This window comes from Andrena cerasifolii, chromosome 12 (genome assembly GCF_050908995.1).
Source record: "Andrena cerasifolii isolate SP2316 chromosome 12, iyAndCera1_principal, whole genome shotgun sequence".
Classification (NCBI taxonomy): domain Eukaryota; kingdom Metazoa; phylum Arthropoda; class Insecta; order Hymenoptera; family Andrenidae; genus Andrena; species Andrena cerasifolii.
In genome coordinates this window covers 2379809-2395864 of record NC_135129.1, presented here as the reverse complement: position 1 = coordinate 2395864, position 16056 = coordinate 2379809, and the positions used below count along the sequence as shown (strand labels likewise).

Genomic DNA, 16056 nt, shown 5'->3' with positions numbered 1-16056 from the left:
AAAACTGTCCAGCTTATTCGCGGATTTTCGAAACTTTTCTTCTAAAGAGCACCATTTTTACAAAAATAATTTATTTAAGAAATCGATACGTACAACGGAAACTACACTCATATAGTTTATAAAAAAAATGACTAATTACTCGTGCATTACAATCGCCCGATACACATAAACAATTTCGTTAAAATTAAAGAGGTTCGACCATTTTACCCTCTTAACACTCGAAAATAGTAAAATTATTAATTTTCACTCTTTATATTTTATTCCTGCAAATAGGCAGTTGAAACTTTTAATAGAAATAATAGTGTAATTGCAACTGCTCAGAATGTTTTCCAACAGGCACAAGTTGCTCAAAATTTACCATTTATTAAGGCACATTTACAAATTCTTCTAGCCACAATAAAGGAATTGGGAACTGTCGATCTACCCTTAACAATTTTTTCCAACAGGCACAAGTTGCTAAAAATTTACCATTTATTAAGGCACATTTACAAATTCTTCTAGCCACAATAAAGGAATTGGGAACTGTCGATCTACCCTTAACAAATTTTTCCAACAGGCACAAGTTGCTAAAAATTTACCATTTATTAAGGCACATTTACAAATTCTTCTAGCCACAATAAAGGAATGGGGAACTGTCCATCTACCCTTAACAAATTTTTCCAACAGGCACAAGTTGCTAAAAATTTACCATTTATTAAGGCACATTTACAAATTCTTCTAGCCACAATAAAGGAATAGGGAACTGTCAATCTACCCTTAACAAATTTTTCCAACAGGCACAAGTTGCTCAAAATTTACCATTTATTAAGGCACATGTACAAATTCTTCTAGCCACAATAAAGGAATTGGGAACTGTCCATCTACCCTTAACAAATTCGATAAAAATAGACATGGCATATTTTCCTCGCATATTTGCATATGCTTTTCGGATATGTTACGTGCATAAACATCCGCAGTCTACAGTAATCACTGTCGACGGTGTCAACTGAGAAATAAATATAGTTGGACATTGCCATACTATAGCGATTTTCAACCGGGGTGCCACGGCACACTAAATAATGCACTGCGAGAATTCCGCAGGTGTATCAAACATTTTTCAATACAATTTAATACAAAGTGTGTTCATTTACGTGTGAGTGCCGGTGAGTATAAAAGAGCGTGATGCCTAGATCAAATAGAGAGAGGAAACTGCCGGATAGAGCGCATCCGGCGAAGAAAAATACCCTATTTTTTGGTGTCATAGAATTTCAGTAATTACTTTAAAAAAACTTTGAAAATCGCTGCCGTAGCGTAAGGAACCTACTCGTAAACACCCGAAACAATTGTGCCATTTGGACAAGCCTGCCGCAAGCAGAAATCATAGAAATCTCGTACGATAAAGCGAAGCTGCACAATATGGAAGATAACGTTCCTCTGATGAAGACGCTCTGAGCGAAGATGCCGCAACATTTGCGCAGTAGACGCGGGCGATTATGAAAATAAATCGTATCGGTGTAAAAAGGTTGATCGCGCGAGGGGAGGCTGCGTCTGGCTGGAACGGATAATGCGATTCTCGGGACTCGAGATACGTGAGGTCGTGTCGACACATGAAAGCGGGTGAAGAGGCTGCGATTGGCTGCTGAAATTGTGAAAGGTTTACGACACGCCGACAGAGAGGCTGACAGACTGTTCACTGTGAGACGGACCTACGACACGAACAAAATAGCCTCGTTAATGGTACTTCATCCCTCATTTGGCGCTCGACTTTCGATTCGAACGGCTGGGAAGTCCGATAACCCTACGACCATCCTGGGAACCTCAATTTCACTAGAGATACATTTAAAAAAATACCTAAACCCATATTCCTTAAAACCACTATTCCCCAGGAGACTAAACTAATGAAGATTGAAGATAAAAGTTTCTGTGATTTGAAAAATTTCCTGAATTCGATTCTTTAATATTATTAATTTCCTCCCCTTTACTGTTAAGAGGGCATAGTACTTTTTTGCCCGAAAATTAAGCATTCTTTATGAAGTTTTTTCTATGTGAAATTGTGAAGCTAGAAATATGGGGTTGTTGTAAATGAAAGATCACTGTTTGAAAGTATTAAAATAATTTTTATTAAGAAAATAGCACGACTGTGTCTCTAGTGAAAAAATAACGATTCGAAATTTTACGTAAATAAAATGTTGCCCATCCCTGGTCTCAGAGCCATCGAACGGGGCCGAAAATTAGGAGGAATTATTTTTTAAAAAACAGGGAGAGAATGTTCCTTCGCGAAAGTCACGCATTTTTCCTGCCAACCCTTCGAATATTCCATTTTAATTAGGCGCGAGGAAAAACGTGGTGATGAATAAAGAAGAAGGAAGGAAACGAGGCCAGGATATCTAGACGAAAGCGTGGCTCTGGATTAAGTTAGCTCGGCTTCGGGGATATAGGTAACAGATCGTTAAGGCGGAAGATCGAGGAGGTCTGGCGGTGAAATTACATTTTTTAATTATGGCTGTAGCAAGTTCATAATTGGTGCTCACTACGCGGGGGATGAAACTTATTAGTCGGCAAGGCTTTACCGCCCTGGGGGATGTAACATGGCCGGCTTGTGGAAGGATACCGCCTCCCTGCTCCCAGGGACGCATCGGGATGCTCGAAGGGGTGCGAACACTCGCGAAATTAATTCATTTCTTTCGATCTTCGTTTATTACTTTCACCAAAAATTTCGAAACTTTAATCCTATGAACATAGAATTTTCTATACATGTAGAATTTAATCATGGGCATCCAGAGGGGGGTGCAAAAGGGACAGTGCCGCCCCCGGCTTTTGAGGAAACATCGCTTATTTTTCAAAACTGATCTTTATTAAGTTTATACTGAAAAAGGAATATTTTAAATTTCGGTTTTAAATTTTTAATTAAATATTTTTTTTAACCACCATCCCAAAGTTGCCCCCTCTGGAAAAAAATCTCTGGACGCCCTTGATTTTAATACCTACAGACATATGCATTCCAAAGTGGTGCTTCAAGATTTCAATAATTAATTTATTTACCTTCTTAAACTTTAGTGTAATTTTCCTCTCATTTTATTTTAATCTCTTTTCTCTTTTATCCCTCTTACATTGCCTATATAGTTTCAATTCTGTTTTTTAGTACTAAGGTGAATGTCCCAATTTCTGCTGATTTAAGAGGTAACTCGTCATAAAGAAGGTGTAAAAAATTTGTTTCTGATCAAAATTTGCAGAGTAATTGATTAATTCTTTAATAATAAATCAACCAATTGAAAAACCATTTAAGAAAGATATTTCAAGATGTTTAACTATTAGTAATTTGTAATTAAATATATAATCCTCTAAATGTCCATATGCTCGTGCAACACTCGCGTAAATGTTTCAATAATTTACAATTACTTTGTTGCAACTATAGTACAAACGTAACGCATATAATAATAAGAAAAATACAAAATGACCAGAAATGGGGACATGAGCAGAAATTGGGACATTCACCTTATATACATATTTTCCTATTTTTATTTTACCACCAGAATTTCACACTTTGAATATCTTGAAATTAAATTTGAAACAATTAGATTTGGAAATCTTCCTTAGTAGCCAGTAGATCGAGGTATTTTTACGGTCGAACGTGAAAGAAGGCGCTTAATAAAAGTCACTGCAAAGCAGAGATGGGCAAAGCACCTACCTGTAGGCACCAAGGAAACATACAATTGCGGAGTTGAAGTGTCCAGGGTTGAATCGGTGCAAATGTCCTGACCGCTTGAACAACCACGTCCGTCTTTTCAGCGCTAATAAAGGCTCCGAGATATTTTGAAAAATGGCGACGGACAGCGGGGAGACAGATAGGGCGAGAAGAAGGGTAGCAGCGGCCCTGACACTAATCTCGAGTTAGGTGGCAACATTTTCTCGTAGACAGGGAATATACAGGGCTGGGTAGTTGTTGCCCGGTTATCCAACCACGTGTATACGCACACATGAGCCCGCATGTACGTTCCTGTGCGTGTATAGTTTAGTTACAAACACGTATCGGACGAGGTACAAGATACGCGTTAAAGTTTGTAAAGCGAGTTTCGTTTCCCACCGCTTTCGTTTTGCACGTGGAATTCCCGAAAAGAGACCATTATTTAGAAAAATTAGAGACGGATCATTAGGAATTTTAGATTGCTTTTTACGTTTGCAAACAGTTGCATCGAGGTGCGGTGCATTATTGTACTTAAAAGGGGGTTCCATTCCTCATCTGGAAATCACTGTTTTTGGAACATTTTGCTATATAATATATTTTTACATTTGCTTCTTCCTTCTTTAATACCGCGGGAAAATTGGCACTTCATATCAGTGCCTTAGGACCCCGGAGTTCGTGGGGCCTCCGGAAAAATGGACAATTAAAAAAAAATAGGGTTGTAAAAGCTAGAAAAAATGGAAATGGACCCTCCAACTGTGACGGAAAGAAAATAACGAATACAGCAAAATTTAGATTTTAAAATGAGGCCCTTTTTTCTTGAAATGGACCACATTTAATCTTATTTATTTAATTGTTTTAACACTTATTCACTTCGCATGTCAGCGCGGTATTTTTGATTTTATTTAATTTAGAAGAATTTAGAGGGCCGCATACGCAGCTCGCCTCAGGGCCCCCGAAAACGATAAGACGGCACTGCGTCATATAGTAAATACCACTCACAGCTAAAGTTGTACCGAACTAAATTTGCAATTAAATTTCTTTCTGTTTATATTTAATACACTCTCTTTATTTCGTTTTAAGTAACATTTTTAAATTACCTTGAGGTATTCTATTACAACATCGCTTCGTTTGCAAAATTGCATACAATTTTTGTCCTTTTCCTTCTTTAATATATTTCGAGTAACTCCAATTAGTATAACTGTAATTATTTTTTAGTAATCGACACTATCCGATTTGTCAGTACAGAAATTTTCACTCTAATTACTTTAGTCTAAAAATTTCAGAACACCATCCGAAGAATTTTGTACTGTTCCGAAAGCTTGCGCGCCGATTACTTAAAAACTACCACCTATTTAATATAGACACCCAAGAATAATTACGGTACCTTGTTTTATTAAGTTAGAGCGAATACAGGAATCACGACTACGAAAGTGCAACGTTTATGAATCACTTCTTTCTCCGTCCTTTTCTTCGTTTCATTCTCAATGTTGTTGCTGCTTCTATCACTACGACCGCCAGGGGGTAAGATGGGGTTGAGTCTCGTTACGGCAGCGCGCGCGCTGTGTTAGTGGAGATACATGAACAAGTAAATAGAGAAGCACTGCACGGTGCACGTACACAGGGGTATCGTTGGCGAGAGGTCGATGCGCGTAGTGAGAGATTCACGGGGGTTGAAGGGATGGCAAGGTGGTAGATAGCAATAAGGTGCTGGGCACCGCGCTGTTACGACCCCTGATCTAGTGATGTCGTGTATGAGGGAGCTTCTCCGTGTACTATCGCGCTTGAAAATTATAGGAAACCCTTGCAACATGTTTCATCCGACTTGTCATCATTCTGGATGTTTCTAAATAATTTAATCTGTCGACGCAACGTCCCTTCTAGAGAGAAGAGAGGCAGAGGCCCCGGGTAGCTTAAAAACGGGAACGAAATTGAAGCAATACCATCGACGATATTTTTATTGATCTTTGAACATGGAACCTGTACCTATGTGACGTTTTTACTGATTGAATTTTCAATGTTTGAAAAAAGGTTCCATGAAAAATAGTTTCCGCCGAAGAGGTTCGAAAGGTGTATTCTCTAATCGGAATTTCAGAGTTTATCAAGAAGTGATATTAAATTTTATTGAAAGACGTTTTTCTCGCTTTTGAATTAAAATCGGTGGAGCTTAAGCGAGGCAGACCAGAACATTGCCTGGATTACTAAGCTGCTGGTGCAATGTTTCTCTATATTCACAAAGGTATGCATGACCTATTTGTGCCTCGCACCTTAGAGTTATAAATTTCAAAGAAAGTAGCATTGTTTCACCTAAATTTTTTTAGTAGGAATACCCAAGAGAGTTGCCAAATTATTGTCACAGGCAGGAACTCGATACAGAAATTTGAATTAAAAAGTCACCCAGCAATTTTTCCCTTTACTTCACTTTTACTAAATATAATACAAAACGAACAATTCAAATCTCCTCAAAACGTGCTGACTGAATTCGTAACGTATATTTCATAGCTGTGCAAGAATACGCAAACAAATTCGTATCCAAAAAATTTGAAAGGAAGTTTAAGAGCTTCCTTCAGGTTTTTTCTAAAGCTGAAATCAAATGGCAAAGTAGTGGCGCAACCCAGAGGGGCAAGGTGCCCTGTCACTCCCCACATAAGAGGGAAAAAGGAGATTAACGTAACTAGGACTGAATTAATTCAAGAGCTTTATAAAAAGAAAAAAAGTGGATCTTATTCTTTAAGTAAATTTGTATTCATTAATAATATTTTTATCCGTTCGGCTCAGCTGCCCCCAAGATTAAATTCTAAAAGAGATGCGCAGGTAGATCTGTTTAAGAAATGTACTAAAGGTTCGGCTGTCATCGACTCACTTATGGAAACAGAGAATCTGCAAGGGAGGGCGAGGAAGCTCGACGAATTGCTAGCGAGCAATCAAGCAACCGTGCGATTTGCATCGGGCGACGGGGGTGGTTGGCAGGTGTTGCTGCAAGTCGCAGGACGATCCTCGAGGTGTAAAATCTTGAAAGGAGCGTCAGGTAAAAAGAACAGCCGCCGGGGGCCATGATGGCTCTGACCTTTCTCGCTTATCTGCGGGGCGAGAGAGAGATACCGGGTCAATACTTCTCGGGAGGGTTTCCACGAGGAAAGAGGGGATCGCTTCGCCACCCCCTCGTTTCTCTGCTCGCCGACGATTGGCGGTGGCAGGAGGCTGGGTGGTGGTCCTGCGAGGGTGGAAACACGAGATAGATATTTGATTGTACGAAACAGGTTCGCCAGGCGACGGGGATATGCTTATATTATATTTCTATTTGGGGCTGCCTGGTAAATAATACCATTCCCGAGAAAGCGAGTTTGTAACGTCGTCCACGGTGATTTTGGGGACTTTGCGAAGCATGGGATTTGAAGACGGTGGTAAATTATTTGGCTCGGTTTACTAAACTATTGTAAGAAAGCTAGATAAGTAGGGTAAACAATGATTGGCACCCTAACGGAAATCCAAATTAGAATGTCAATATTTTTTGTGACTTTTTTTATATGGTCTTAATTTTCAGTTATTATCAATGATTATGGACTTCTCATTGAAATAAAACATCTTGAGTACCTATTGAGTCATTCGTTTTAAAAATATTCAATGAAAAAGAAAAATAGGCATAAAAGGACAATCGTTGGCACCCTAAAATTTGATTTGTTAAAGACGAAGTTTAAACAGACTATTTCATTCGCTATTAAATTCCTACAACACTTAGCAAATCGGTATTTCAATCCGTTACTTAGTTATACAGCGACAAAGTATACTTAGTCATTTTCAAAATTTTAAGAAAACGCTTAAAACTCAGCCCTTTGTCTCACCGCTAGCTTTAAGACTTGTTCTGTGGTGTTGTCAGATATAAAATGTGTAGTTCAACTACTGGACTTTGCAGTATTGTGGTGAAAGAAAAATAAGAAATTGTTAAAAGGTACTTTCTAAGCTCGTACATCTTAATATTTGGCTTTTTAATCAGGAGTGTCAATAATTAACACACAGCCAGCATTAGTGCAATTTACCCTGGATGAAATTTTGTGAAATGAAAAGACATTGGGGGACTTCTTTGTATTAATCTGAAAAATGGTAATAATTATATATCAATATGAGCAGTAGAAGGTTGTCTACTTCAATTAGGGGGATAATTGGCGCTGTAATAAATGAAGTCTTTTAACACCCTGAGGTATTAAATATATGATGCCTTCTCCACCCTAATATTTGATTAATTCTGCAAACACAAGATTTCCTAATTACTTCTTGTACAGTACTTTGGATCTTAGAATAATAATTTGACCTCAGAGCCAGAATGTATTAAGTCCACTTTTTTTTAAAAAATAACATTTTACATGTTTCCGAAAGAGTGAAGACCGAGATTTATAATTATTTTTCTACATACAAAATAATTCATATTGAACTCTTTTAATTTCGAGATTAATATAATCTATATTATTTATTTAATAGACTAGTACAATGGGTAAACAAATGATTTACTTCATTATATAGAGATTAAAATTAATCTCTCACAATACTATCAATATATAAATATAAAATTCTAAATAAATACTAAAACGAATTTAACTTAAATTATTTTTATTATACTAATTCAAATAGAAAATTCACAATAGGGTAAAGTAGCCGAATATGACGACCTCTCCTTGTATATGAGACCCCAGCTTAGCTGCGCTACAGAACTCTTGAATGTCATAGCGATGCTATTTCTTTACTAACTAACCGTGTGTTTGACTTTCGTTTTTATTTTATTATGAAGAAACCGAACCTTGGTTATAGTACTTTTCAATAGGTTGCTAAAGAATACACATTCTGCTTTTAAAACGTGTGTTGAATTTTAATAAAACTGTTCATATTCAAGAGTTACGATATTTTTAAGAAATGGGTCTCATATTTGGCTACTTTACCCTATAAATATTAAATGCAAATTTTAAAAATTGCTTTAATTATTTCAGTGTAAAAGAAAAGTTTTTACTTAAACTAAAATTTCACTAAATACACTTTCCAGTAGGTACATTTACTATGAATTTGATACGAGAAACATGTAAAATGTTATTTCTAAAAAAAAGTGGACTCACCACCCTCTGGCTCTAGAGTCCAAATACCTGTAAGGAATAAAACCTGCTTAACCATCATTATACAATAAATTCCTTGATAATAGAATGAAGCAGAGCTTTCTTATAATAATCAAGAAACAAGTTGATCCAAGACTTCCTCGCCCCCTGAAGATTGTCCAAAAAAATGAACTAAAAATCGACTACTCTCCGTTTTGAAAACCCAATTGGACCGTTAAGAAACCCTCTAATTAGTCAAACTCTAGAAATCCTCAATCCAAAAGCCGTCCAACAGTGCGCATAGAAATTCGTAAGCGTAGTAATTAAAAGAACCGACGGAATTTGGTCTCTCATGGTGAAATGTCCGTCAGTAAAGGTGAAATCTAATTTCAATGATTATGATTTATCTTTTCTCGCTTAAACTCGCGGATGCTAGCGGACTAGAGCGAGTGGAGGACTCACCACACCTCGTTTCAGCGCTCGACGACGATTGGCCGTGGCAGAACTCGGCGGATGGGGATGGAGAAGGCAACAGGGGGATGAAAACGGTGGAGAACGTTGTGGGGTGCCTTGGTGGAGCCGTAAGGAGGGGAAGGAGAAGGCTGGTGGAGCGACGAGGACGAAGGTTCGCCCTTGAGCTTGGCGGAGGATGAGGCGCCTCGTGAAACGCCATCATCAAGCATTCATAAGGTGTAGTAGCCTGTTTATCAGAGGAATACTTTGCAGTAGATTCCTTGGGAATAACCTGGCGCGCGCTAACCCGCTGCAAAAGCAGCCACTTTTTGGAGAAGCCTGAAAAATCGTGGGGAATTAAGTGATTCACAATCGATTTCACAATTTTGCCTTTTCGTTAAGATTTAGATACCTCTAAGTACTATTAAGTCTTGGACTTGAATCCTACAAATATTAAAGTTTTAATCGTTTTCTATTTAAAAGAAATGCTCGTTGTATTGTGGATAGGAGCTTAAGCTCCTACAGCATAAATTTTGCCGAAACATCATTGCTGTAAAATCCCCGAAACGTTGCGTGACCGTTGCCGAAACGTTGCAGGAATTTTGCAGGGACGTTGCCGTGCAATATTACACCGCCTTATTGCTGCAACGTTGCAGGAATATTGCAGGGACGTTGCCGTGCAATATTACACCGCCTTATTGCTGCAACGTTGCAGGAATTTTGCAGGGACGTTGCCGTGCAATATTACACCGCCTTATTGCTGCAACGTTGCAGGAATTTTGCAGGGACGTTGCCGTGCAATATTACACCGCCTTATTGCTGCAGCGTTGCAGGAATTTTGCAGGGACGTTGCCGTGCAATATTACACCGCCTTATTGCTGCAACGTTGCAGGAATTTTGCAGGGACGTTGCCGTGCAATATTACACCGCCTTATTGCTGCAGCGTTGCAGGAATTTTGCAGGGACGTTGCCGTGCAATATTACACCGCCTTATTGCTGCAGCGTTGCAGGAATTTTGCAGGGACGTTGCCGTGCAATATTACACCGCCTTATTGCTGCAACGTTGCAGGAATTTTGCAGGGACGTTGCCGTGCAATATTACACCGCCTTATTGCTGCAGCGTTGCAGGAATTTTGCAGGGACGTTGCCGTGCAATATTACACCGCCTTATTGCTGCAACGTTGCAGGAATTTTGCAGGGACGTTGCCGTGCAATATTACACCGCCTTATTGCTGCAGCGTTGCAGGAATTTTGCAGGGACGTTGCCGTGCAATATTACACCGCCTTATTGCTGCAGCGTTGCAGGAATTTTGCAGGGACGTTGCCGTGCAATATTACACCGCCTTATTGCTGCAACGTTGCAGGAATATTGCAGGGACGTTGCCGTGCAATATTACACCGCCTTATTGCTGCAACGTTGCAGGAATTTTGCAGGGACGTTGCCGTGCAATATTACACCGCCTTATTGCTGCAACGTTGCAGGAATTTTGCAGGGACGTTGCCGTGCAATATTACACCGCCTTATTGCTGCAGCGTTGCAGGAATTTTGCAGGGACGTTGCCGTGCAATATTACACCGCCTTATTGCTGCAGCGTTGCAGGAATTTTGCAGGGACGTTGCCGTGCAATATTACACCGCCTTATTGCTGCAACGTTGCAGGAATTTTGCAGGGACGTTGCCGTGCAATATTACACCGCCTTATTGCTGCAGCATTGCAGGAATTTTGCAGGGACGTTGCCGTGCAATATTACACCGCCTTATTGCTGCAACGTTGCAGGAATTTTGCAGGGACGTTGCCGTGCAATATTACACCGCCTTATTGCTGCAGCGTTGCAGGAATTTTGCAGGGACGTTGCCGTGCAATATTACACCGCCTTATTGCTGCAGCGTTGCAGGAATTTTGCAGGGACGTTGCCGTGCAATATTACACCGCCTTATTGCTGCAGCGTTGCAGGAATATTGCAGGGACGTTGCCGTGCAATATTACACCGCCTTATTGCTGCAACGTTGCAGGAATTTTGCAGGGACGTTGCCGTGCAATATTACACCGCCTTATTGCTGCAGCGTTGCAGGAATTTTGCAGGGACGTTGCCGTGCAATATTACACCGCCTTATTGCTGCAGCGTTGCAGGAATTTTGCAGGGACGTTGCCGTGCAATATTACGCCGCCTTATTGCTGCAGCGTTGCAGGAATTTTGCAGGGACGTTGCCGTGCAATATTACGCCGCCTTATTGCTGCAGCGTTGCAGGAATTTTGCAGGGACGTTGCCGTGCAATATTACACCGCCTTATTGCTGCAGCGTTGCAGGAATTTTGCAGGGACGTTGCCGTGCAATATTACACCGCCTTATTGCTGCAGCGTTGCAGGAATTTTGCAGGGACGTTGCCGTGCAATATTACACCGCCTTATTGCTGCAACGTTGCAGGAATATTGCAGGGACGTTGCCGTGCAATATTACACCGCCTTATTGCTGCAACGTTGCAGGAATTTTGCAGGGACGTTGCCGTGCAATATTACACCGCCTTATTGCTGCAGCGTTGCAGGAATTTTGCAGGGACGTTGCCGTGCAATATTACACCGCCTTATTGCTGCAGCGTTGCAGGAATTTTGCAGGGACGTTGCCGTGCAATATTACACCGCCTTATTGCTGCAGCGTTGCAGGAATTTTGCAGGGACGTTGCCGTGCAATATTACACCGCCTTATTGCTGCAACGTTGCAGGAATTTTGCAGGGACGTTGCCGTGCAATATTACACCGCCTTATTGCTGCAGCGTTGCAGGAATTTTGCAGGGACGTTGCCGTGCAATATTACACCGCCTTATTGCTGCAACGTTGCAGGAATTTTGCAGGGACGTTGCCGTGCAATATTACACCGCCTTATTGCTGCAGCGTTGCAGGAATTTTGCAGGGACGTTGCCGTGCAATATTACACCGCCTTATTGCTGCAGCGTTGCAGGAATTTTGCAGGGACGTTGCCGTGCAATATTACACCGCCTTATTGCTGCAACGTTGCAGGAATATTGCAGGGACGTTGCCGTGCAATATTACACCGCCTTATTGCTGCAACGTTGCAGGAATTTTGCAGGGACGTTGCCGTGCAATATTACACCGCCTTATTGCTGCAACGTTGCAGGAATTTTGCAGGGACGTTGCCGTGCAATATTACACCGCCTTATTGCTGCAGCGTTGCAGGAATTTTGCAGGGACGTTGCCGTGCAATATTACACCGCCTTATTGCTGCAGCGTTGCAGGAATTTTGCAGGGACGTTGCCGTGCAATATTACACCGCCTTATTGCTGCAACGTTGCAGGAATTTTGCAGGGACGTTGCCGTGCAATATTACACCGCCTTATTGCTGCAGCATTGCAGGAATTTTGCAGGGACGTTGCCGTGCAATATTACACCGCCTTATTGCTGCAACGTTGCAGGAATTTTGCAGGGACGTTGCCGTGCAATATTACACCGCCTTATTGCTGCAGCGTTGCAGGAATTTTGCAGGGACGTTGCCGTGCAATATTACACCGCCTTATTGCTGCAGCGTTGCAGGAATTTTGCAGGGACGTTGCCGTGCAATATTACACCGCCTTATTGCTGCAGCGTTGCAGGAATTTTGCAGGGACGTTGCCGTGCAATATTACACCGCCTTATTGCTGCAGCGTTGCAGGAATTTTGCAGGGACGTTGCCGTGCAATATTACACCGCCTTATTGCTGCAACGTTGCAGGAATATTGCAGGGACGTTGCCGTGCAATATTACACCGCCTTATTGCTGCAACGTTGCAGGAATTTTGCAGGGACGTTGCCGTGCAATATTACACCGCCTTATTGCTGCAACGTTGCAGGAATTTTGCAGGGACGTTGCCGTGCAATATTACACCGCCTTATTGCTGCAGCGTTGCAGGAATTTTGCAGGGACGTTGCCGTGCAATATTACACCGCCTTATTGCTGCAGCGTTGCAGGAATTTTGCAGGGACGTTGCCGTGCAATATTACACCGCCTTATTGCTGCAACGTTGCAGGAATTTTGCAGGGACGTTGCCGTGCAATATTACACCGCCTTATTGCTGCAACGTTGCAGGAATTTTGCAGGGACGTTGCCGTGCAATATTACACGGCCTTATTGCTGCAACGTTGCAGGAATTTTGCAGGGACGTTGCCGTGCAATATTACACCGCCTTATTGCTGCAACGTTGCAGGAATTTTGCAGGGACGTTGCCGTGCAATATTACACCGCCTTATTGCTGCAACGTTGCAGGAATCCTCCTACGTCCGCCCATGTGCAACATTGCACGGCAACGTACCTGCAACGTTCCTGCAACGAAGTGTGCTGTATGGGTTAACGTGGTAGAACTTATTGGGTTTCAGTTTTCTTAGGAAATTAGAGTATTTATAATATAAATATTCACGCGTGTCATCTTACGATTAGCAAACGCGAGGAATTATCTTAAACTAATCTTAATCTTAAATTAGGAAGAAGGGAGGGAAAATTATTTTGTGTCAATCTCGGTGTTATCGATAATATGAGTGATAAAGAAGAGGAAATGTAATTTACAACTCGTTAAATAATGATTACGAAGTCACTCGTTACTTTCAAAAAGCTAAATTCTCAAGACCTCAGCTTTTATAGTATTTTAGTAAGAACTTACAGAACCCTAAAACCTGAATCTCTTCTAAAAGATTAGCTTTCAGAACTGCTTTTCATTTCGCAACTTCCACCGACTACTTAATTCCCGCAGCTCTAAAACATCCTCCATCATTCATACTTCAAACGCATCACTCGGTGATTCATATCATTCAATTGCCCAGTTCTCGAATTCCCCGTGTAAATGAGTTTCGTTCGCCTGCTGGAAAAAAAGTACCATCAGCGAATGGCCGATTCAGCTGTTACTGTCTATAAAATTGATGGTTCCGTGAGATGGCTCCTTTATCCTCTCTTTCAGCAACTAATGATGTGGGCTGAACGGTACCCTGCGCTACCGTGCCGCGCGGACACGAAGAAATCCTAATCATCCATCAAAATCGGACCGACAGCGTTACACCCTTCAATTTTTCTCGTTCCAACAGATAATCCCACTCCATTAAAAAACAATGAACTTCCCTACCATCCAACGCACACGATTTCCATCCTAAATCTTTAATTCCAAATACACTTTACCTAATCGTCAAAAAAATACATGAAGAGTAACAGATCGACCTTCTTACTCCATGTAACAGCGCGTTCGGCAGCGTTACAATGATCGTAACTCTGCCGCTGGTCGTATTGTTGCCCCGTCGAGCGATTGGCAAATTGTTGGAACGCTGGCGGAATGATTGATCCCGGAGATGGACGATGATCTCGATCGAGTTTAATCGCGTTTTCACTTTCAGCGCACCGCTGGCCCCGTCGCCGATGTGTCACGGCAATTTTCGAGTCCCCGGGTCGCATAAAACTTGGCTGCGAGTGCCGCGGCATATGCGGGCGCAACCCCTCGCCCGGAGGGGGGTGTGTTGCCACCAGCCGTGGCCGTGTACGTTTTGTCATTGGAATTTGATGATCCACCGTCCCGTGGGGACCGGCTACATAAATATTTGCCCTGTAATCCCTTCATGGGATCCACTTGCCTCCTCGACGCCCTAATCCCCTTTGTTCCAACTTACACCCTTTCGTTTCATCGCGGTGCCCGCTCAGCGACGCTTTACGACCGCCGGTTTTCGGATACGCATTCTCCCTGATAGCGCGCAATAACGATGACAGTAGGTAGTTGCAAACAGGAGTCATTCTTTTATTGGCACCGTTGTATTTTCGGTGGCGATATTGCTGTCTGACTTGGGAAATGGGATCGTTTGGCAAAGGGGGTGAAAGTTGAGGTAGCGGGTAATGTATCTTCGCGAGGAAATTATTGGAAGTTTATTTGTTGTGTTTGGTATATAATTGGATCTTCCTGGAAGCTAAGGAACGTAGCACAACTTAACTTAGCTTTTAGTGAAGACCAGTGGCGGATTTAAGGGCGGAGGCCTGGCCTACCTAGAGCGGTCAAAACAACATGCTTCTTTGGGAATTTTTTCTAGAAAAACCGATAGACTTTTTTTATTAAACATCAGTCTACTGGAAAGAGCACATCTTGCGGATATTTCAGTATTTTTTCTGGTAAAAAGTATTGAAAGGGTTGAGAGTTATAGGCGATGCCCGAGACGGCCTTCTTTAGGCGCTTTGCGGCGACATCCGTAGCTCGGTGCGGGATCATCCAAAATTGAAAAGTCGATTTTTTTGTAGATAATATATGAAATTGTCTAGGCGATATCGGGCCGGATTTTAGAAAAATTATTTTCAGACAAAACGGCGGCTGTGCAGAGTTGAAGCATCGATATTTGGCAAAAAGTCGCTCGTATTTCGAGTGTAAAAAAAATTTAGGCAAAAAAGGAAAAGCTCCCGATAGCACTTAGACTTTTAACCCTAAAATAAGCTTGCAAAGCCTCGAGTAAATTGGTTCATTAATTTTTTAGTTACGTGCCACCGTCTTTGAAGACATGATTTTGCGGGAAACGCGTTTAAAGGTTTGGGTCTGAGCGCTACACCGAGGAACACCGACCTACTTACGCGCGTGTAACTTTGTCTATCTTGGTCGGATTAACTTGACACATTCGGAGAATATTTTCGAGATATTGTACTTGAAGAAAATATAAAAATCGTAAAATCGATTTTTCGAAAATTTCTAGGCAGGCCTCCCCCTTAATGAAAAAGGCCCAGATGACAAACGCTCCGAGGGGCCCATTTTTTCGGGAAAATGAAGAGGTAGGTTACTAAAAACCGACTAAGTGTATACTCCCATACAGCACACTACGTTGCACAAAGGCTGCAGAAAGGTTGCAGTTACGTTACGATGC

The 16056-nt window shown here is 41.6% G+C and overlaps 1 long non-coding RNA gene across 1 annotated transcript in view; it reads left to right on the top strand.

Annotated features, from left to right (window-relative positions):
• The window catches only part of LOC143375513 (uncharacterized), an 85215-nt gene extending 69953 nt beyond the window's left edge, over window positions 1–15262 (top strand). Inside the window, exons 3-4 of the long non-coding RNA XR_013086922.1 lie at window positions 9217–9553; window positions 14560–15262. This is a non-coding gene — a long non-coding RNA (uncharacterized LOC143375513). The remainder of the gene's footprint in view (window positions 1–9216; window positions 9554–14559) is intronic.
• The last annotated feature ends 794 nt before the right edge of the window (window positions 15263–16056 follow it).